The following is a 25,789-nucleotide window of genomic DNA, read 5'->3' on the forward strand; positions in this document are numbered from 1 at the left end:
TTATTGGATAGAGTAAGAAAACAAACATCTAGAAAATCTTAATTCTGATCTTATTTCAGAAACTCTCAGGCTGTCTTACGGCTGCTTTTCCAACCTGCTCTGACTATGTTCTCTCTCCCAAAATTACCTACTCAGTGCCAACAATCTTCACCTTCACTGCACTCAGTAAACCAATAGTCCATTCTTGAAATTTTTATTACTTGGAATAGCTCTATCTCTGAAATATGTAATTTCCATAATTTTATCTCAAAACACAACTTCCTATCTCCCTACTCTTTCTCTAGCTTACTTGCCAATTCTTTTATTTATTGCATTGAGACCTCAGTCCCTCAGTTAAGTTCAGTTCAGTCACTCAGTCGTGTCCAACTCTGTGCGACGCCATGAACTGCAGCACACCAGGCTTCCCTGTCCCTCACCAACTCCCAAAGCCTGCTCAAACTTATGTCCATCAAGTCAGTGATGCCATCCAACCTCTGTCATCCCCTTTTCTTCCTGCTTTCAATCTTTCCCAGCATCAGAGTCTTTTCCAATGAGTCAGTTCTTTGCATCAGGAGGCCAAAGTATTGGAGCTTCAGCTTCAGCATCAGTCCTTCCAATGAATATTCAGGACTGATTTCCTTTAGGATGGACAGGTTTGATCTCCTTGCAGTGCAAGGGACTCTTAAGAGTCTTCTCCAACACCACAGTTCAAAAGCAGTCAATTCTTCTTTTTATGGTTCAACTTTCACATCCATACATGACTACTGGAAAAAAACAGAGCTTTGACTAGACAGACCTTTATCGGCAAAGTCAGTCCCTCAGCCTTCTGATTATTTCCAATCCATCTGCTCCTCTGACTGTAAGGTAGTGGTTCCAATTGGAAGTGATTTTGCCCCTCAGAGGGCAATTGACAATGTTTGGAGACACTTTTAGTTGTCAAAACTGGAGGGGGCTGTTACTGGCATCTAGTAAGTAGATGTCAGGGATGCTGACCATCCCACAATGCACAAGACAGACCCTACAACAGAAAATTATGTTTCTAAAGTTGAGAAGCCCTGCTCTATGGTCCTCTTTAGATAACTGGTCCATTCCTCAATCACTCTTAGAACATTTCAACCTCAATTCTCTTGCCTTTTCATCCTTCTGACACACTTGTTTTATAAAAACATAATCCTCAACCAATTAAATCCTCAAAATTTTCTACTTTTAAACTTGGTGCACTGAGCTCAACAAAAGCAAAACAAACATGTTCCATAATCATAAAAGTAGCTGACACTATGTATTGAGATTAAACCTCAGCAAAATGCTCAGCATTAGCAGGCAGGCAGTCCTTCTTATCTCTCCCTAGTTACCTCTTCACTCACTCTTTTTCCTTCTATGACTGTTTTAAACTCTGTCCCATCAATCCCTCATTCTCCTCCAAATCAAACACTCAGTATCAGCAACGTCAGTTGTTTCACTAAGAAAAACGAAAAACAAAGGAGGAAAGGAAAGATACAGCCATCTGAATGCAGAGTTCCAAAGAATAGCAAGGAGTGATATGAAAGCCTTCCTCAGTGATCAGTGCAAAGAAATGGAGGAAAACAATAGAATGGGGAAGACAAGAGACCTTTGCAAGAAAATTAGAGATACCAAGGGAACATTTCATGCAAAGATGGGCTCAATAAAGGACAGAAACAGTATGGACCTAACAGAAGCAGAAGATATTAAGAAGAGGTGGCAAGAATACACAGGAGAACTATACAAAAAATATCTTAATGACCCAGATAATCAAAACGGTGTGATCACTCACCTACAGCTACACCTACCTAGAGTGTGAAGTCAAGGGGGCCTTAGGAAGCATTCCTACAAACAAAGTTAGTGGAGGTGATGGAATTCCAGTTGAGCTATTACAAATCCTAAAAGATGCTGCTGTTAAAGTGCTGCACTTGATATGTCAGCAAATTTGGAAAACTTAGCAGTGGCCACAGGACTGCAAAAAGTCAGTTTTCATTCCAATTCCAAAGAAGGAAGTGCCAAAGAATGGTCAAACTACCACACAACTGCACTCATTTCACATGGTAGCAAGGTAATGCTCAAAAGCTAGGCTTCAACAGTACCTGAACCAAGAACTTCCAGATGTACAAACTGGATTTAGAAAAGGCAGAGGAACCAGAGAGCAAATTGCCAACATCCACTGAATCATAGAAAAAGCAAGGGAATTTCAGAAAAAAACATTTACTTCTGCTTCGTTGACTATGCTAAAGCCTTCGTATTGGTCACCAACCTGTGGAATATTCTTAAAGAGATAGGAATACCAGATCACCTTACCTGCTTCCTAAAGAACCTGTACGCTGGTCAAGAAGCACCAGTTAGAACTGGACATAGCCATCAGCAGATGAATGGATAAGAAAGCTGTGGTACATATACACAATGGAGTATTACTCAGCCATTAAAAAGAATATATTTAAATCAGTTCTAATGAGGTGGATGAAACTGGAGCCTATTATACAGAGAGAAGTAAGCCAGAAAGAAAAACACCGATACAGTATACTAACGCATATATATGGAATTTAGAAAGATGGTAACAATAAGCCTGTATGTGAGACAGCAAAAGAGACAAAGATGTATAGAACAGTCTTTTGGACTCCGTGGGAGAGGGAGAGAGTGGGATGATTTGGGAGAATGGCATTGAAACATGTATAATATCATATAAGAAATGAATCGCCAGTCCAGGTTTGATGCAGGATACAGGATGCTCGGGGCTGGTGCACTGGGATGACCCAGAGGGATGGGATGGGGGAGGTGGGAGGGGGGTTCAGGATGGGGAACACATGTACACCCGTGGCGGATTCATGCTGATGTATGGCAAAACCAATACAATATTGTAAAGTAATTAGCCTCCAATTAAAATAAATAAATTTAAATTAAAAAAAAAAAACAACTGGACATAGAACAATGGACTGGTTCCAAATTGGGAAAGGAGTATGTCAAGGCTGTATACTGTCACCCTGCTTATTTAACTTCTATTCAGAGTACATCATGCGAAATGCCGGGCTAGATGAAGCTCAAGCTGGAATCAAGATTGCCAGGAGAAATATTAATAACCTCAGATATGCAGATGATACCACCCTTACAGCAGAAAGTGAAGAGGAACTAAAGAGCCTCTCACTGAAAGTGAAAGAGGAGAATGAAAAAGCTGGCTTAAAACTCAGCATTCAAAAAACTAAGATCATGGCATCTGGTCCCATCACTTCATGGCAAATAGATGGGGAAAAAATGGAAATAGTGACAGGCTTTATTTTCTTGGGCTCCAAAATCACTGCAGATGGTGACTATGGACACGAAATCAAAAGATGCTTGCTCCTTGGAAGAAAAGCTATGACAAAGTTAGAGTACTAAAAAATGGAGACGTCACTTTGTCAACAAAGTTCGATACAGTCAAAGCTATTGTTTTTCCAGTAGGCATGTATGGATGTGAGAGTTGGACACTAAAGAAGGCTGAAGAACTGAGGCTTTCAAACTGTGGTGCTAGAGAAGACTCTTGAGAAACCCTCAAGACTCTTGAGACTCTCGAACAAACCACTCAATCCTAAAGGAAATCAACCCTGACTATTCATTGGAAGGACTGATGCTGAAGCTCTGATACTTTGGCCACCTGATGTGAAGAGCTGATTCACTGGAAAAGACCCTGATGCTGGGAAAGATCGAGGGCAGGAAGAGAAGGGAGTGACAGAGGATGGGATGGCTGAATGGCATCACTGACTCAACAGACACTAGTTTGAGGAAACTCTGGGAGACAGTGAAGGACGGGGAAACCTGGCATGCTGCAGTCCACTGGGTCACGAACAGTTGGACATGACTGAGCAACTGAACAATAGACAAGAACTTCCACATATTTCTTCCCCATCCTATGGGGGAATTATTTACATCTATCTCCATTCTTCTCCTTATTCTCTTAGGAAAATGGAAGAAGTATCCATCCTGTTCCAGCAAACACTGGATACCATATCATGCTGGTCTCCTCCTTGACACTACTACAACAATTACCTAACTCCCTAAATCATCTACCTGAACTCCATCCTCTTTCCCAGCCCTTTCACTTGAGAAATAAGTGATTGTTTCTATCCTTTCTTAGGGGGGAAAAAGTACAAATAAACAAACACTTTTCCTTCCATATCTCTCTCTTCTCACAGCCAAATTCCTTAAAAGAACTGGCTTCAGTCCTTTCCCTATTATTCTATCTCCCTTTCAGCCCACTACTCCCTGCTCACATTCCTACTATGCCACCAAACTCCACAGTGGAGACAAATGACTTCCTGTATCAATTTCAGTGGGTTCTTTCAGCCCTTAATTTTGGACATTAACACAAATTACCACACCCTCCTTAAAATGCTCTCCTGTTTTGGTGTTTGCAATACCATTCTCTCCTCTGTGGTCTTTCCTTTTCCCACCTCCTAGCTGTTGGTGTGTCCTATAGTTCTAGCTTCCATCTTATTTGCGCAATGCATGCTCTAGTAACTTCAAGTCATATATCCAGCCCTGATTTCTTCTCAGTTTTCTTAGTGAATGACATCACCATCTACTCGGTTACCCACACTAGAATCCTAGAGATGACCCTAGATTTCTTATTCTCACCTACACATAAACACTTGCAAACTTCTATCAATTTAATCTAAGTATCTCTTGGATCCATCATGTTAGTTCATTCTCTGCAGCTGGTCCAATTCAGGTCATTATCTCTCACCCAGACATATTATTAAAAGAAAAATCATAATTAAGGGTATATGAGCAAAACACTGGGGAGTGCCTTGGCTCAGCTGGTAAAGAACCCACCTGCAATGCAAGAGACCTGGGTTCGATCTCTGGGTTGGGAAGATCCCCTGGAGAAGGGAACAGCTACCTACTCTAGTATTCTGGCCTGCAGAATTCCATGGACTATATAGTCAGTGGGGTCGCAAACAGTCGCACACGACTGAGCAACTTTCACTTTCTTCCACTTTTCTTTCTTTTACAAGTAAGAATATTACACAAATACAATGGGGTATGATTCCAAAGAACACAGAACACTGATACATTAGGGGAAAAAAAACAGTTTAAAAAATGGATTCTAATACTATATGCATGTGTGTGTGCTAAGTAGCTTCAGTCATGTCTGATTCTTTGCATCCATATGGACTTTAGCCACCAGGTTCCTCTGTTCATGCAAATTCTCTAGGCAAGAATACTAGAGTGGGTTGCCATGCCCTCCTCTGGAGGGATGGAGGATCCCAAGGATCGAAACCGCGTCTCCTGCATTGCAGGTAGCTTCTTTATCACTGAGCCACTGGGAAAGCTCTATTACTGTATAAATATAGGCAAATCATTCAATCATCTCAGGCTTCAGATTCCCAGCTGCTGAATAAAGAGGTAAAAAAGATATATCTAAGGACCTTTGTGCCCTGAGCATTCATTCTACAATTCTATTTCTACCAGACAGTACTCAGGCAGTTCCTACCTCCAAATATGCACCATACTTGCTACATATGCAAGACATTATTGGTGCCAAAAGAAACAGGCTGATTTGTCCTCTTTGATGTCAAAATATATCGAGCATATCCTGATTAAATTGAAGGTTAAAAAAAACCCAAAACCTTCAATTCCAAGTGTCAAAGAAATAAAATGTAAGCAAAGGCCAAGAAAAAAAAGTATAATGGTACTGATTATATACAGAAAAATGCTATCTCAGAATAATTTCTTCAGGAATCAAGCAACATAGAGTAATGAGTTAGCAATAAAATGAATGTACTATAAACCATTGTGACAGTCAATAACAACATTATGAATAAAAAGCTCTCTTTACCCATAGTACAGCAGTGTGGGAATTGTACAATATCTAAAGTCAAACACCAACATAATATATATGCAATATGAGATCATAAAAAGTTTTAGGATCTGCTTTTCAAAGACAAGGCTCTTAGAAAAAGATAAGATGAACTAAGCTGTAAAAATGCAGTCTAAATTTCATTAAAATGCTATCACTCCATTCAAATGAGAAGCACGTGTTATCCTTTTGACAGTTGACAGTTTGGGTTCAGTTGCTCTTCCATTTCCTACTAAGCTCAAAAGTAATGTTCCATTTTAAATATTATATAAAAGATGAGGACAGAGAAAGAGTGTGGTAGGCAAAACAATTTACACCGCAAAGTTGATGATGACTTAATGGTTGGTCAGCTCAAAATTTAGGATAGATCAACTCTAGAGCAAACTTCACCACCTAACAGCCTTGCAATTTTAACAATTCGTTTAATTTCTCTGTGCCTCAGTTTCTTCTTTGGCAAAACAGAACAATGATAGTACCTACTTCATAGGTAAAGTGCTTGAAACAATGCTGGCATACTATAACCACTATAGAAATGCTAAGAAAGTCATCATTATTATTTTCCTTACTATTTTTGACTAAATATTAGGTGAGAAGAAAAACAACACTATAATGTATACTCTTATAGGAGGCTCTTGAGAGTCCCTTGGATTGCAAGGAGATCAAACCAGTCAATTCTAAAGGAAATCAACCCTGAATATTCATTGGAAGGACTGATGCTGAAGCTGAAACTCTGATACTTTGGCCACCTGATGCAAAGAACCAACTCACTGGAAAAGAACCTGATGCTGGGAAAGACTGAAGGCAGGAGGAGAAAGGGGAGACAGAGGGTGAGATGATTGGATGGCATCATCAACTCATGAGTTTGAGCAAACTGTGGGAGAAAGAGAAGGACAGGGAAGCCTGGAGTGCTGCAGTTCATGGGGTCACAAAAAGTAGGACACAACTTGGTGACTGAACCAACTGAACTACAACAACATAATGTGTACTCAAGCTCCAGTTTAACACTGTCACCAAGTATTTTGTTCAAAGTTCAATAACAATGTTACTTCAGTTGTTATCTCCAATCTTGATCTTCGAGGAACTCACAGTCAAATCAAATCATCAAGTGTTAAGTTCATACCACAGGAAATGAGAGGTATAAAGAGGCATAATTCACACACACACACACAGACACATACACACAAAACAGACACATAATCAACTAAGCAGAATAGAGAACCTAAAAATAAACCCATGCATCTATGGTTAATTAATTTATGACAAAGGCATCTACGGCCATACCACCTTGAATGCGCCAGATCGCATCTGATCTCAGAAGCTAAGTAGGGTCAGGCCTGGTTAGTACTTGGATGGGAGACAGAGGAGCCAAGAATATACAATGAGGCAAAGAAAATTCTCCAACAAATGGTGCTGGGAAAATTGGACAACCACATACAAAAGAATGAAACTGGACCGCTATTTTACATCACATACAAAATCAACTCAAGACAGATTAGAGATTTGAATGTAAGATCTGAAGTCATAAAACTCCTAAAGAATATATAGGTGATAAGATCCTTGGCAGGGGCTTTCCTGGTGGCTCAGAAGGTAAAGAATCTTCATGCAGTGCAGGAGACACGGGTTCAATTCCTGGGTCAGGAAGATCCCCTGAAGAAGGGCATGGCAACCCACTCCAGTATTCTTGCTTGGAGAATCCCATGGACAGAGGAGCCTGGCGGGCTACAGTCTATGGGGTCACAGAGAGTCAGACACAACTGAGCAACTAACATGAATGAATGAATGAACGAATGAAGCTCCTTGGCATCAGTCTTTGTCATGAGTTTTTGCATCTGACACCAAAAGCAAAAGCAACAGAAGCAAAAACAAACAATTCAGAGCACATGAAACTAAGAAGTTTCTGCAAAGTGAGGAAACCATCAATAAAATGAAAAGGCAACCTTCTGAATGGGAGAAGATTCATATATCATGTATCTGACAAAGGGCTGACATCCAAAATACATAAAGGATTCATACAACTCAGTAACAACAAAATCCAATTGAAAAATGGACAGAGCATCTGAAGAGCCATTTGTCTAAAGAAGATGTATAGATGGCCAACAGGTACTTAATATCACTAATTATCAGGTGCTTGGTATCACTAATTATCAGGGAAATGCCAATCAAAACCACATTGAGATATCATTGCAAACCTATCAGAATGCCTATTTTCAAAAAGGATGAAAACAGCAAGTGTGGGCAAGGATGTACAGAAAAGAGAACCCCTGTGCACTATTAGTGAGAACTGGTCCAGCCACTATGGGAAATAGAATAGAGATTACTCAAAAAATTAAAAATAATAAAACTACCATAATTTCGAGCTATTCCACTTCTGGGTATTTATCCAAACAAACAAAAACACTAACTCAAAAAGATACATGCTAAGTTGCTTCAGTCACGTCCAACTCTTTGTGACTCTATGGACTGTAGCCTGTCAGGCTCCTCTGTCCATGGGATTCTCCAGGCAAGAATATTGGAGTGAGTTGCCAAGCCCTCCTGCAGAGGATCTTCCTGACCCAGGGACTGAACCCAAGTCTCTTATGTCTCCTATACTGGGAGGTGGGTTCTTTACCACTAATGCCACCTGGGAATATGTACCCTCATGTTCACTGCAGCATTATTTACAATAACCAAGATAAGGAAACAACCTAAGTTTCCATCAGTGGGTAAACAGATAAAGAAACTGTGGTATATACACACAATGGAATATTATTCAGTCATAACAAAGAACAAAATCCTGCCCTTTGTGACAGTGTGGATGACCCGTGAGGGCATTATGCTAGGTGAAATAAGTCAGACAGAAAAAAATACTGTCTGATCTCTTACATGTGGAATCAATCAGTAACCAAGGTGGGAGATGAGAGAAACTGGTGAGCTTTTTTTTTTTTCAGTTTAAATAAGTTAAAAATAAAATAAAAGATTGAAAAATTTTTAAACGTTTAAAGAAGCAAAATTCAATATGCTTCAAAAGTACAGCATGTGGTAGGTAATACAATGGAATATTATTCAGCTATAAAAGGAATGAAATTCTGATATATGCTATAACTTGGATAAACCGTACAAACATGCCAAATGAACCAATCCAGACACAAAAGGGAAAATGGTGTATGGTTCCACCTGTGCAAGGAACCTAGAATAGGCAAATTCATAGAGACAGAAAGTAGAATAACAGGAGCTGGGCAGGATGGTGTAGGAAGTGAGGGGGATGAGGCGCTGTTGTTTAATGGCTACAGAATTTTTGTTTGGGAAGATAAACATTTCTGAAAATAGTGACGATAATTAAACAACACTCTGTATGTGCTTTGGAGAAGGAAATGGCAACCCACTCCAGTACTCTTGCCTGGAACATTCCATGGACTGAGAAGCCTGGTAGGCTATAGTCCATGGTGTCACAAAGAGTCAGACACGACTGAGCAACTTCGCTTCGCTTCGCTGTATGTGCTTAATGCCAATGAACTGTATACTAAAAAATTTCATGTTATGTACATTTAACCATCTTTAAGAAAACTTTAAAAAATATAGCCTATATTTTCAACAAGAAGTTTTAAGATGATTAGCAGCCTTAATAGTATTAAAATAAAGGATAGATAATTTATGTTCAAGTTCCTAACTATGGACATCTATCAACTCTTAGCTGCTCTTGGTTTAAAGCACACATCTGAAAATGGGTACATACCTTGCAAATTTTTTAAGGAACATTATTTCACCTTGTTGATACAGTCAGTTTTTGTATAGCTCCTTGAAAGGTGCAAGAAGGAAAGAGATACCTTATACTGAGGAGATACCTTATATGAGACCAATACATAATGGTGGTTTTATAAGGATGTACTTATTCAAAAAGAAGCATGATAACATGAGTGCAATAGTATACCTGTGCAGAGCACCATAAATGGAAGTGTAAATCAAATGATATTCAAGAGTAGAAACTATTCAAATTAAACCATAATTTAAAACACTAAAAGCGAAAGTGAAGTCACTCAGTTGTGTCCGACTCTTTGTGACCCCATGGACTACAGACCACAAGGTTCCTCTGTCCGTGAAATATTTCCCAAATACTTTAATTTCAAACAGAAATTAAAGCTCCATTATTTTAAAGGATACATGCACCCCAATCTTCACTGCAGCACTGTTTACAACAGCCAAGACATGAAAGCAGACTAAATGTCCTGTGACAGAACAGATAAAGACGGTGTGGTACATATATACAATGGAATATTACTCAGCCATCAAAAAGAATGAAATAACACTATTTGCAGCAACATTGATGGACCTAGGGAGTGTCAGACTGAGTGAAGTAAGTCAGACAGAGAAGGAGAAATATGGTACGGCATCCCTTATATATAGAATTTAAATAGAAATGACACAAATGAACTACAAAACAGAAAAAGACTCACAGACTTAGAAAATGAACTTATGGTTGTCATGGGGAAGAGACAGTTAGGGAGTTTGGGTAAGTCATATACACACTACCATATTCAAAATGGATAATCAACAAGGACATATTATATAGCACATGGAATGTTATGTACCAGCCTGGATGGGAAGGAGGTTTGGGGGAGAATGGATACATGTATATGTATGGTTGAGTCCCTTCACTGTTCACCTGAAACTACCACAACATCGTTAACTGGCTATGCTGCTGCTGCTGCTGCTAAGTCGCTGCAGTCATGTCCGACTCTGTGCGACCCCATAGACAGCAGCCCACCAGGCTCCCCCGTCCCTGGGATTCTCCAGGCAAGAACACTGGAGTGGGTTGCCATTTCTTTCTCCAATGCATGAAAGGGAAAAGAGAAAGTGAAGTCGCTCAGTCGTGTCCGACTCTAGGCTGCATGGACTGCAGCCTACCAGGCTCCTCTGTCCATGGGATTTTCCAGGCAAGAGTACTGGAGTGGGTTGCCAGTGCCTTCTCTGTAACTGGCTATACACCAATACAAAAGAAAAAGTTTAAAGTTCGGAAAAATAAAAAATAAATACTATTCAAAGAATAGTATTTCTCATTGGAAAAAACCCTGATGCTGGGAAAGATGGAGGGCAAAAGGAGAAGGTGGAGACAGGATGAAATGGTTGGATGGCATCACCGACTCAGTGGACATGAGTTTGAGCAAACTCAGGCAGATAGTGAAGGACTGCGTGCCGTGGTCCACGGGGTCGTAAAGCGTTGGACATGACTGAGCAACTGAACAACAACAAAAGAATAACAAGTTTCATAGAGAAATGCAAATCAAAACTACAATAAGGTATCGCCTCACGCCAGTCAAAATGGCCATCTTTAAAATATCTACCAAAAAAAAAAAACCTACAAATAATAAATGCTGCAAAGAGTATAGAGAAAAAGGAACCCTCCTACATTGTTGTGGGAATATAAATTGGTGCAGCCACTATGGAGAACAGTGTGGAGGTTCCTTAAAAACTTAAAAATAGAATTACCATATGATCCTGCAATCCCACTCCTGGGCAAAATGTCTCATTTAAAAAGATACACACAGAACCCCGATGTTCACAGCAGCATCACTTACAATATCCAAGATACGAAAGCAATCTAATGGTTCATCAACAGATGAATGGATAAAGAAGATATGGTATGTATGTACATTCATATATATATATTCACACAATGGAATATTACTCAGTCATACAAAAGAATGAAATCATGCCATTTGCAGCAATATGGATGGTCCTAGGGATTACCATACTAAATGAAATAGGTCAGACAGAGAAAGACAAATGCCATATAAAATCATTTGTGGAAACTAAAAATACAATACAAATAAACTTATTCACACAACAGAAACAGACTCACAGACACAGAAAACAAATTTACGGTTACCAAAGAAGAAAGTGAGGGGATGGATAAGTTAGCAGTTTGAGATTAACAAATAGACACTACTACATATAAAACAAATAAATAAGGACAGGGAACTATATTCAACGTTTTGTAATAATCTATAATGGAAAATAATCTGAAAAAGAATATATATATATATACACATACACGTATAACTGAATCCCTTCACTGTACACTCGAAACTAACACAACACTGTAAATCTACCATACCTAAACTAAAAAAAAAGTGTTTCAGAGAACTATAATACAATATTCAAAGAATCAGAGGCCAAAATCAGACTAATAATATTAGCAAACATTTATATGGCTCTTACAGTATGCCTGGTGTCCTATAACCTCTTTATATGTACTACTAACTCAGTAGTTAATATGTAATATTACCCTAACAACAATCTCAGACAAGTATTCTTATTATTCCTATTTTACAAATGAAGAGGTCAACTATCTTGTCTGGACTCACTGTCCTACTAGTAAGTGACACAGCAAGGACTGGAATCCTGGAAGTATGGTTTCTGGGGCCTTATTTTTAATTGTTATGGTTTACAATTTCTTGCTGATCCTAAGGAATGGACTACAAAAAGTACAGGAAAACTCAAAATGCAAAGCAGTTTGAGGGGTCAAATATAACAAAAATCACCAAATCACAACATAACAATAAATGAAATTCATAATGACTGCTCTGAGACATAAGGCAAAGTTAAAATATGTTCAGCATACTTACTGTTTAAGAAGGCAAAGAATTATTTAGTGCATTTAAAAATTTTCCATCAAAAACAGTCAATACGATTTTCATTTCTAAAGGGGTAAAAATTTCAACTGTCCAAAATTACTTATTCTGCAAGAGTTCCAAACAGAAAGGTCCTCAGCAATCTTATTTGCCAATTACCTCATTCTTAAAGAAAAGTGTGTGTGTGTGTGTGTGTAAGGGGATCATAAATAAATAAACTTTTCAGGGGTTTTGATTCTAGGTATATGAGAACTTAATACTAAAGATATTAGAAAATGTTAAATCATTTAGATAGACAAGTGAATAAACTCACAGAATTATCCATTATTATTGTAAAAAGCCTAGAATTTTATCATAGTACAATTATAATTTTTTAAGAAGTACAGGCTTTCAAGTCATACATAGACCTGAACTTCAAGCTTGTCTCCTCCAGTATAGTTACTGTTAATTTTTGGCAAGTTATTTTCACATAACTGGGCCAAAGTTTCCATTTCTATAAGTTGAGGATACGGATTTCTAACTCAAAAGGTTCTTGTGTGAGCTCAGGAAAATACACATGCAAAGTACTGAACACAGTCGCTGTGATATAGCAGATGGTCAACAATGAGCGACTAGTACTATTCTCTAACCTTTTTCTACCTGTTCCCCAAATATAAGAAACTAATCTTACCAATTATCAAGTCATCATAGGCATCCCAGAAAGACAGTATCATATGCCCTATTCAAAAAATTTAGACATACTAAAAGTACAAGAAAATACAAAAACGAACCATCGATAAGACAAAAAAAAAGTCGGACTCCTGTTTCTCCTCCCACGTCAACTCTGGTTGGTTTTGTAATAACCTGTATTCCCGTATAAAAAACACGAAATTCTATTATTTGGGGGCAGTCTAAACATTTCCAGTTAGGTACTGTTGCTTATTTATTTTGACAGCTACCTTTGTGAGGGTAATTGTCATCTTTGCTTGAAAAAAAAAAAAAAAAAACCAGGGACAGGAGCATTTCAATGAAATGCTGTTTCATCTATCTCGACAGCTGATTGGATGCCATGTAGATCATTTATTGCTGCAATAAATTTTCACATTACTGCGCCAGCCCTTTACCCAACAAATATTATACATGCTTTAATGAACAAAACTCCTTACTGACAGTGAACGAATGCTCTAAAGGGACACAAAAACTCAAAACTTGGTACTCTCAGTAAGGATCCGAGGGGAGATGGCTGGGTGTCGCTGCAAGAGGAAATGAACAGAATCGAAAGCCGTTCTGTCTCCGTAAACAAGATTGGAGATAAGCCCTATAGGGGGGTAGGAGCGGAGAGAAGCGGGTGAGGTGGGCCTGGAGACAACTGAGGAAGGCGGTGGCAGCTGCAGTCTGAGGAAGCGTCTGTGCCACCGGAGAAAGGATCGTCGGAACCCATCGCCACGCCGAGAGCTGAGGCGGAGAGAAGTGGCACGCTCAGGCCAGTCCCCAGAACGGGTTCAGCCTCCGGATTCTGGGAGGACAGACGGAATGGGCACCCCACTGATTAAGAAAGATGAGGGCAGAGGCGGGCTCCCAGCCGCCTTCAAAACGGGACGCTGCTGGCCCCGCCGCCATCCCGGTGCCGTTGGAGATGAAGGCAGGGACCCAACAGAGAGCGAACAGGTTACCTGTCTCAGCCGCCTGCCCGCGGGTCTCCACTTCCTCAGACTGGGTGCTACCACGGGCTACCCGGGCACGCGCCGAGTGATGTCATCTTCGCGCGCCCAAGCGGAGGTCCATCTAGCCCCGGCCCCCTTGATTAGAGGGGTGGGGCAGTAGAGTCTGCGCAGGCGTGATGCTACCTCGGGCATGCAAAGGCGAGAAAAAGGCTTGGTTTGGGTTGTGTGCGGTTGCCCTCACCTAACTACTCTTCCAAAATCTTATATGCACTTCAGAAAAAAAAAAAAAAAAAAGTTATTGAAATACAGACATGGACTTTTTATTCCTTATTTTGCTCTTCCTCTTCTGTATATAACCCTTGTTTGTATACTCACTCATTCAACGGCAATTAATTAAAAGTCCGCTTATGTTCCAGGCAAGCACTGTTACAGAATCGGAGATACTGCAATGACAAAACAGACAGAATGCCTAGCCTCATGGAGATTACTTTCTAATTAAGAAAGTGAACATTGAATAACTCCGCAAAGATATTTTAGGCATACCTCATTTATTGCACCTCACTTTAGGTCACTGGGCAACTCTACCACTGTCAGATAATGGTTAGCATTTTTTAGCATTAAATTATTTTGATTAAGATATGTATTTTTGACATAATACTATTGCACATTTAATAGACTATAGGTGGCTCAGAGGTTAAAGCGTCTGGCTGCAATGTGGGAGACCTGGGTTCGATCCCAGGGTAGAGAAGATCCCCTGGAGAAGGAAATGGCAACCCACTCCAGTATTCTTGCCTGGAGAATCCCATGGATGGAGGAGCCTGGTGGGCTACAGTCCACAGGGTCGCAAAGAGTCGGACACGTCTGAGCGATTTAACTAAGAATTGATGCCTTTGAACTGTAGTGTTGGAGAAGACTCTTGAGAGTCCCTTGGACTACAAGGAGATCAAACCAGTCCATGCTAAAGGAGATCAGTCCTGGGTGTTCTTTGGAAGGAATGATGCTAAAGCTGAAACTCCAGTACTTTGGCCACCTCATGTGAAGAGTTGACTCATTGGGAAAGACTCTGATGCTGGGAGGGATTGGGGGCAGGAGGAGAAGGGGACGACAGAGGATGAGATGGCTGGATGGCATCACTGACTCAATGGATGTGAGTTTGAGTGAACTCTGGGAGTTGGTGATGGACAGGGAGGCCTGGCGTGCTGCAGTTCATGGGGTAGCAGAGTCAGACACGACTGAGCGACTGAACTGAACTGAACATAGTGTAAATGTAACTTTTATTTTGACTGAAAAACCAAATAATTTATGTGAATTACCCCAAAACTACAGGAGGGATGTAAAGAAGGGCCCGATAAAGAGGCTCCTTAAACCGAGAAGGGGAAAAGCCAGCTCAGTGAAGATCTGGAGTAAGAACAAACAAGAAAAGGATGGAAAACTATGGGTAGAGGACAGAATGTAGTGCTGTCCTTAAGTGAGAAAATAGGCCAGGGGAAGAATATGCTGTGCTGTGCTTAGTTGCTCAGTCGTGTCTGACCCTTTGCGATCCCCATGGACAGAGGAGCCTGGCAGGCTACAGTCCATGGGGATTCTACAGGCAAGGGTACTGGAATGGATTGCCATGCCCTCCTCCAGGGGTGATCATCCTAACCCAGGGATTGAGCCCAGGTATCCTGCAATGCCGGCGGATTCTTTACCATCTGAGCCACCCGGGAAGTCCAGGGAAAGAATAGATGATGAGATTATCAAGGCAAGGAGAGTTCTGATCTTGCAGAGCCTTGTTTTTAGGAGATGTAGATTTTATTTTAAATATAGTCGGAAGTCAGTGAAGAGTTTTAAACATGCAAGTGACAGGATCTGGTTTTATAAGATCATCCTGCCTGTTCAGTTCAGTTCAGTCACTCAGTCGTGTCCCCTTCTCCTCCTGCCCCCAATCCTTCCCAGCATCAGAGTCCATCTAGTCAAAGCCGTGGTTTTTCCAGTAGTCATGTATGGGTGTGAGAGTTGAATTATAAAGAAAGCTGAGCACCTAAGAATTAATGTTTTTGAACTGTGGTGTTGAAGACTCTTGAGAGTCCCTTGGACAGCAAGAAGATCCAACCAGTCCATCCTAAAGGAAATCAGTCCTGAATATTCATTGGAAGGACTGATGCTGAAGCATAAAATCCAATACTTTGGGCACCTGATGCAAAGAACCAACTCATTGAAAAGCCCCTGATGCTGGGGAAGATTGAAGGCAGAGGAGAAGGGGATGACAGAGGATGAGATGGTTGGATGGCATCACTGACTCAATGGACATGAGTTTGAGTAAACTCTGGGAGTTGATGATGGACAGGGAGGCCTGGAGTGCTGCAGTCCATGGGGTCGCAAAGAGTTGGACACGACTGAGAGACTGAACTGATGTAAATATCAAATATTCTTGTAAAAATTTAGATCTACAAAGTTTGTGTAGAAAAAAATTAACCTTTGTTAATTAACGACAAATGAAAGTTCATAATGTCATAAGCTCCAATGACTGTTATACTCATGAAGAGAAAAAATAATACTAAATTATAATTTTAAAGTTTTCATGTAAAAGAACTGGAATTGATTCCAGCTAAAATGATTTTAGTAAAAATGAAAACACAAGACAGTTTAACTGTAACATAAAATTGATCATGGCGTTAAATTGGCATAATGAAATTTACTCCAGAAAATACTCTGTTTTACATGAAAGATTTCAAATAGAACTTTAAAACTTGGATTGAAGTCAAGAGCATGGTCATTTCTGATATTAACAAGTTATAAAAAGTTGGTTTAGAAGCAGAACCATCATTTTGATGGTTCAGGGTAAAAAGAACACAGAAAACTATGCACTTAAAGCTCTGCATGTGGCAGTTAAAACAAACAGAGCCAAGACAACAAACCACTTGATATGAGCTGTTATTTTTTTCTCAGTCATTCATGTAGCACTACTCATGATCATGCTTCAAATGACAATTTATATTATTATGTTTATATTTACAAGAGTAAAGATCTGCTTCCTTTGTCTTTTTTCCTTTCTACCTGTTTCTCATGATTATGTAGGAAAAGTTAGATTTTACAAAGAAAATTATTATGAAAAATGTAATCTTCTTTTAAAAAGAAATCAACTTCTAAAACCTGGTTTATGGTTTATGTAAAATATGGTGTATGTCCTGTGAAGGTTTTTTGTATCACAGTTAAAATTATAGTAAGTGACATCTTTCCTACAGAGGAGATACTTTGGTTTTAATTTGAAAGATTTAAAAACAAAATCTTGATTCTTTAATGTCAGTTTCTTAAATATCAAAATACAAAGAAAAAGGTAAATATAAGTCATTGTATATTCTTGATACATAAGCACAGCGATAAATGTTTCATTTTTAAACATGAGTTGGTTAAAGTCAGCAAGCTTTCACTCTTCATATAAAAATAAGATGAAGATTTAAAGATCAAAACTCATTGTTTTTATTTTACTCTCTGTCTCTAGTTCTGCTTTTGTATTTTCAGTCTTCACACATTTTTAAATATAGAATTATATTTAGATAGAAAAGACACCATCAAATAGTAAAAGTAAAATATTCAGCCCAGCAAACTAATGGGAAAGTCTACCTCAGCCCCACTTTGGCTTACCTTATTTTCATATTACTTCTTAAAGCTAAAACTCAAAAGTCTATCAAAATTTTTCTCATAAATTTCTCACAAAATTATTTTGATTGGGTTCAAGAGTGTTCAGGAATTTTTATTTATAATGCTGCCATGATTCATTTAAAAAATAGTTTTCCAGAAAATATTTTTGATGAACATCAATGCTTCACAGAATCAAGGTGACAGAGTTAACATCTTGTATTCAGCCAATGGCTACTAATAATCTTTAGTCTTTCAGTTCTAAAATTCATATCTATGAGTATTCATTCATGCCATAAGCAGTTGTATTTTTGTAAGGTCTGCATAATTGGAGTGCATATAACCTAGTTTCAGACATGTCTGTCATTAATGACTATTTTTCCCTCTTATGCTATCAGCTCATATTCCCACTGAGATTGAGTGAGTTGGATTTAATTTTAAAAGAATTTCTGGCTTGCCTCACATGAACTAAATACAATAGAGGAAGGGAAGACAGAGACTGCTGGCTGTTCCTTAATATCCAGTCTCTTTTCCTCACAGAAATAGAATTTCTTACATTTTAGATAAGAGAATATCCTAGCCGGACACATGACCATTCAGAATAAAGACAGTATTGTCCAGCCTCCCTTACAGCTAGACTGGCCTTGTGAATAAGGGCTAGTTAACTGACAGTAAGAGTGAGTATATAGCATTCTCTTTGGCACCCCACTCCAGGACTCTTGCCTGGAAAATCTCATGGACGGGGGAGCCTGGTGGGCTGCAGTCCATGGGGTCCCTAAGAGTCGGACACGGCTGAGCGACTTCACTTTCACTTTTCACTTTCATGCTTTGGAGAAGGAAATGGCAACCCACTCCAGTGTTCTTGCCTGGAGAATCCCAGGGACGGTGGAGCCTGATGGGCACCGTCTATGGGGTCGCACAGAGTCGGACACGACTGAGTGACTTCACTTTCACTTTCACTTATGAAACAGAGAGAACAGAAGTTTGTCTTCTTCCTATCCCCTTTCTGTTGACCGGAATACAGAGGTGTTGGCAACTCCTAGAGTAGCCATCTTGGGCTATAAATTTAACCTTTAGAGCCTTGTGGGGAAGCAAGAAGACAGAAAGAGTGTATCCTTGAGGGATTTGTGGCCAGAACTATTGTACCAGCTCTGAACTACCTATCGCTGCACTTGTACCAAGAGAAATAACCCTCTATCTCTCTCTTTTAAATTTTATTCAGTGTAGTTGATTTACAACGTTGTGTTAATTTCTGCTGTACAGAGTGATTAAGATATATATTGACATATATATGGCTTCCCCAGGGGCTCAGTGGTAAATAATCTGCCTGCAATGTAGAACACACAGGAGACACTGGTTCAATCCCTGGATCTGAAAGGTCCCCTGGAAGAGGGCATGGGCAACCCACTCCAGTATTCTTGCCTGGAGAATCCAGGACAAAAACAGCCTGATGGGCTACAGTCCATAGGGTCACAAAGAGTCAGACACGACCAAAGCAACTGAGCACGCACGCATGCATTGACATATATATATATATGTAGAATATATATATTCTCTATATATTTTTTTCATATTTTCTTCCATTATGGTTTATCACACAGTATTGAATATAGTTCCCTGTGCCATACAGTCGGACCATATGGTTTATCCAGCCTGTATATACTAGTTTGCATCTGCTAATCCCAAACTCCTAATCCTTCCCTCCCCTACCCACGTTCACCCCCACCCCACCCCACCCACCCACATTCACCCCACCCCATCCCACCCCTCCACGTTCACCCCCACCCCCCCCCCTCCACGTTCACCCCCCACCCCCTACGTTCACCCCCCCCCCCACCCCACGTTCACCCCCACCCCACCCCATCCCCACCCCACCCACCCACGTTCACACCCAACCCCACCCCACCCACCCATGTTCATCCCCACCCCACCCCACCCCACCCACCCATGTTCTCTATGTTTGTGAGTCTGTTTCTGTTTCACAGATATGTTCATTTGTGTCATACTTTATATTTCACATATAAGTGATATCACATGGTATTTGTCTTTCTCTTTTTGACTTCACTTAGTATGATAATCTCTGGGTCCATCCATGTTTCCTCAAACGGCATTATTTCATTCTTTTTTATGGCTGAGTAATACTCCATAATATACCCCATCTTCTTTATCTATTCCTCTGTCAATGGACATTTAGTTTGCTTCTATGTCTTTGCTGTTGCAAATAGCACAGCTATGTATACAGGAGTGCAAGTATGTATCTTTTCATATTAGGGTTTTGATAAGATGGATGAAACTGGAGCCTATTATACAGAGTGAAGTAAGCCAGAAGGAAAAACACCAATACAGTATACTAATGCATATATATGGAATTTAGAAAGATGATAACAATAACCCTGTGTACGAGACAGCAAAAGAGACACTGATGTATGGAACAGTCTTATGGACTCTGTGGGAGAGGGAGAGGGTGGGAAGATTTGGGAGAATGGCATTGAAACATGTAAAATATCATGTATGAAACGAGATGTCAGTCCAGGTTCAATGCACAATACTGGATGCTTGGGGCTAGTGCACTGGGACGACCCAGAGGGATGGTATGGGGAGGGAGGAGGGAGGAGGGTTCAGGATGGGGAGCACATGTATACCTGTGATGGATTCATTTTGATATTTGGCAAAACTAATACAATTATGTAAAGTTTAAAAATAAAATTAAAAAAAAAAAACTTACATATTAGGGTTTTGTTTGGGTATATGCCCAGGAATGGGATTGTTGGATCATTTGTTTCTTTTTGGCCCCACCACATAATGTGCAAGATCTTAGTTCCCCAACCAAGGCTCAAACCTACGTCCCCTGCAGTGGAAGCACAGATTCTTAACCACTGGACTGCCAGGGAAGTCCCCAGTTTCTTTATAAAGTCACTTTATTTTGGGTCTATTTCTCCCATCATACCTAACTGATGTAAGGACTAGGATTCAAAAGAAAAATACACAGTTAAGGCATTTTCAAACTTCATGCAGACTCGAATAGCAAAAACAGAAAGTCTCTTAGAGGAAGTGCAGTACTCCTGCCTGGAAAATCCCATGAATGGAGGAGCCTGGTGGGCTGCAATCCATGGGGTCGCTGAGGGTCGGACACAACTAAGCGACTTCACTTTCACTTTTCACTTTCATGCATTGGAGAAGGAAATGGCAACCCACTCCAGTGTTCTTGCCTGGAGAATCCCAGGGATGGAGGAGCCTGGTGGGCTGTCGTCTATGGGGTCACACAGAGTCGGACATGACTGAAGCGACTTAGCAGCAGCAGTCTTGCTTTAGTAACTCCAAACCATGGAAATCAGAAAAAAAAAAGGCCTATAAGAGACACTGTCTAAAGACAGCACTCCTAAATGCAGTTCCTCCTTAAAGCAAGTACTTCATGTTTATAGCTTTACTTGTATTCTACATAATATCCGCCTTTCCCTTACTATCAGAACCTTAACTTTGTGGAAGAAAATCCATTGACCTCAGAGAAGATAGGCCCCTCCACCACTCCAACAGATGAAAAGTTATAAATCTAAGTGAAGTGAACTCATTCAGTTGTGTCCGACTGTTTGTGACCCCATGGACTGTAGCCCGCCAGGCTCCTCTGTTCGTGGAATTCTCCAGGCAGGAATACTAAAGTGGGTTGCCATTTCCTTCTCCAGGGGATCTTCCCAACCCAGGGATTGAACCCGAGTCTCCCGCATGACATGGTATTTATAAATCTAAGCCACATTATAAATCTAATGTAGAATCCCATTCCTTTCTGCCCCTCACTCATGGGCCCAATTTTCCTTACAGCTAAAGTAAAGTAGCTCAGTCGTGTCTGACTCTTTGCAACTCCGTGAACTATAGCCTACCAGGCTCCTCTGTCCGTGGGATTCTCCAGGCAAGAATACTGGAATGGATTGCCATTTCCTTCTCCAGGGGATCTTCCTGACCCAGGGATCGAACCTGGGTCTCCCGCACTGCAGGCAGCTGCTTTAACCTCTGAGCCACCAGGAAAGCCCCCTTACAGCTAAGAGTGGGCATATTTACTGATTCTGGCCTGTGAGATGAACAGGTAGCTGCTAAGAGCTCCTGAGACAGATTTTACCTCCTTATAAAAAGACAGCACTTCCCAGGTGGTGCAGTGGTAAAGAATCTGCCCACTAATGCAGAAGATGCAAGGGATGTAGGTTCAATCCCTGAGTTAGGAAGATCCCCTGGAATAGGAAATGGCAATCCACTCCAGTGTCCCTGCCTGGAAAATTCCATAGACAGAGGAGCCTGGTGGGCTTCAGTCCATGGAGTCATAAAGAGTCAGACATGATAGAGAACACATACATATGTGCGCGTGCGCAAGCGTGTGTGCGTGTACACACACACACACACACACACACACACAAAGATAGCCATAAAAGGAGAGCTAGCTGCATTTTTAAAAATTGTGTTTGTTACTAGTGATGCCACATAAGGGAAGAAATGCTTAGTGTTCCCAGCAGTCATCTTGACCATAGGTGGTAAGCATAGGGATGCAAGGTTGACATACTGAGGAAGGAGAGGGAGAAAGTGTGTGAGAGCTTGAGTCATTGCTTACACTGCTGAGCTGCTGACCAGCCCTTGATAGCTTCCTCTGGTGTCTTAGGAAACAATTCTGCATCTGGTTTTAGTCTTTAGTATGAGTTTTGTTGTTTTTGTTATTGTTGCTGCTTGCAATTAATTTTTGTTGTTTGCAATTCTTAAAAGAAAAAGAATATCAGCATTTTTTGTGTGTGTTACAGGTTTCTCTCTTGACTCTTTCCACAAAGCCTTGAGTTTGTGCTTATGCAGTACTCAGTGCTGATGCTTCTGCTGTTACTCCTGTTGTTCTTGCTTCTTTTGCTGCTATCATCTTTCCCTTTTGAATGTGCTAAAGAAACCCTTCTCCATGATTTGTTCCACTGTACACTGGATTTAAACTATCTTTTTGCATAGCTCTAATACCAATTGAACACCAGTTTTTGGTGTTCAGTTCTCACTGTTTCAGGTTGAACTGTAAAGGGTTCAGAAAGGAAATGGGTCCTTGTGTTCAGTAGAAGATAAAAGTTGTGCCTTTTTACAAGAGACCCCAGGATTTCTGGGCATTAGCAGTCCACTAAATCCCCACTCACTAAAGGAGAATCCATAATTACTCCTGATTCTGTCAGTGTCTCTCATTCAACTTCTCTGAGCATGCTTTGTTCTCATCTGTATATTAGAGAATGTCACTAAATAATTTTGCTTTTTTTATTTCAAATTTCTTCTTTTCCAACTTCACCTAGATACAAAATATACTTATATATAGCCTGCAAGTTCTTAATAGGATTTCCTTAAGAATAAGAAAATTGAATTCAGCATCCGTTTATGATTAAAACTCTTCAAAAAATGGTCATAAAAGGAACCTATCTCAACATAGTAAAGGCCATATGTGATAAGCCTACTGCAAACATTATTCTCAGTGGTGAAAAACTGAAAGCATTCCCCCTAAGATCAGGAACAAGACAAGAGTGTCCACTTTAACCACTATTATTCAACATACTTCTGGAAGTCCTAGCTACAGCAATCAGAGAAGAAAAAGAAATAGAAAGAATCCAGACTGGAAAAGAACTAAAGCTCTCACTGTTTGCAGATGACATGATACTGTACATACAAAACCCTAAAGATAGTATCACAAAATTACTAGAGCTAATTAAAGTTGCAGGATACAAAGTTGCAGTGCACAGAAATCACTTGCATTTCTATATAGTAACAATGAAAAATCAGAAAGAGAAATTAAGGAATCAATCCCATTCACCATTGCAATGAAAAGAATTAAATATCTAGGAATAAACTTACCTAAGGAGACAAAAGAACTGTACACAGAAAATCATAAGACACTAATGAAAGAAATCAAAGATGACATAAACAGATGGAGAGATATTGTATGTGCCTGGGCAGGAAGAATCAATACTGTGATAATGATTATACTATCAAATCCCATCTACAGATTCAATGTGATCCCTATCAAATTACCAATGGCATTTTTCACAGAACTAGAACAAAAAATTTCACAATTCATATGGAGACACAAAAGACCCCAAAGAGTCAAAGAAATCTTAAGGAAGAAGAATGGAGCTGGAGAAATCAACCTCCCTGACTTCAGATTATACTACAAAGCTACAGTCATCAAGACAGTATGGTACTGGCACAGAAACAGAAATATAGCCCAATGGAATAAGATGGAAAGCCCAGAAATAAACCCATGCACTTATGAGTACCTTATTTTTGACAAAGGAGGCAAGACTATACAATGGGGCAAAGACAGCCTCTTCAATAAATGGTGCTTGGAAAACTGAACAGCTACATGTAAAAGGATGAAATTAGAATACTTCCTAATACCATACACAAAGATAAACTCAAAATGGATTAAAGACCTAAATGTAAGACCAGAAACTATAAAACCCTTAGAGGAAAACATAGGCAGAACACTCGATGACATAAATCAAAGCAAGATCCTCTATGACCCACCTCCTAGAGTAATGGAAATAAAAACAAAAGTAAACAAGTGGGACCTGATCAAACTTACAAGTTTTTGCACAGCAAAGGAAACTATAAGCAAGGTGAAAAGACAACCCTCAGAGTGGGAGAAAATAGCAAATGAAACAACCAACAGAAGATTAATTTCCAAAATATACAAGCAGCTCATACAACTCAATACCAGAAAAACAAACAACCCAATCTAAAAGTGGGAAAAAGACCTATACAGGCATTTCTCCAAAGAAGATGCACAGGTGGCTAACAAACACATGAAATGATGCTCAACATCACTCATTATTCGACCAATACAAATCAAAACTACAATGAGATATCACCTCACACCCGTCTGAATGGCCCTCATCAAAAAGTCTACAAACAGTAAATGCAGGAGAGGGTGTGGAGAAAAGGGAATGCTCTTGCACTGTTGGTGGGAATGTAAACTGATACAGCCACTATGGAAGATGGTACAGAAATTCCTTAAAAAACTAGGAATAAAACCACCGTTCAGTTCAGTCACTCAGTCATGTCCGACTCTTTGCAACCCCATGAAGTGCAGCACGCCAGGCCTCCCCGTCCATCACCAGCTCCCGGAGTTTACCCAAACTCATGTCCATTGAGTCAGTGATGACATCCAACCATCCCATCCTCTGTTGTCCCCTTCTCCTCCTGCCTTCAATCTTTCCCAACATCAGGGTCTTTTCAAATTAGTTAGCTCTTCGCATCAGGTGGCCAAAGTATTGGAGTTTCAGCTTCAACATCAGTCCTTCCAATGAACACTCAGGACTGATCTCCTTTAGGATGGACTGGTTGGATCTCCTTGCAGTCCAAGGGACTCTCAAGAGTCTTCTCCAACACCACAGTTCAAAAGCACCAATTCTTCAGCACTCAGCTTTCTTTATAGTCCAACTCTCACATCCATACATGACTACTGGAAAAACCATAGCCTTGACTAGATGGACCTTTGTTGACAAAGTAATGTCTCTGCTTTTTAATATTCTATCTAGGTTGGTCATAACTTTCCTTCCAAGGAGTAAGCGTCTTTCAATTTCATGGCTGCAGTCACCATCTGCTGTGATTTTGGAGCCCAGAAAAATAAAGTCAGCCACTGTTTCCACTGTTTCCCTATCTATCTACCATAAAGTGATGGGACCAGATGCCATGATCTTAGTTTTCTGAACGTTGAGATTTTAGCCAACTTTTTCACTCTCCTCTTTCACTTTCATCAAGAGGCTCTTTAGTTCTTCTTCACTTTCTGCCATAAGGGTGGTGTCATCTGCATATCTGAGGTTATTGATATTTCTCCCAGCAATCTTGATTTCAGCTTGTGCTTCATCCAGCCCAGCGTTTCTTATGATGTACTCTGCATATAAATTAAATAAGCAGGGTGACAATATACACCACCATATGACCCAGCAATTCCACTCCTAGGCATGTACCCTGAGGAAACCAAAATGGAAAAAGATACATGTATCCCATTGTTCATTGCAGCACTATTTACAGTAGCTAGAGCATGGAAGCAACCTTGATGTCCATTGACAGATGAATGGATAAAGAACTTGTGGTAC

Source organism: Bos mutus, chromosome 8, assembly GCF_027580195.1.
Source record: "Bos mutus isolate GX-2022 chromosome 8, NWIPB_WYAK_1.1, whole genome shotgun sequence".
Taxonomy (NCBI): Eukaryota; Metazoa; Chordata; class Mammalia; order Artiodactyla; family Bovidae; genus Bos; species Bos mutus.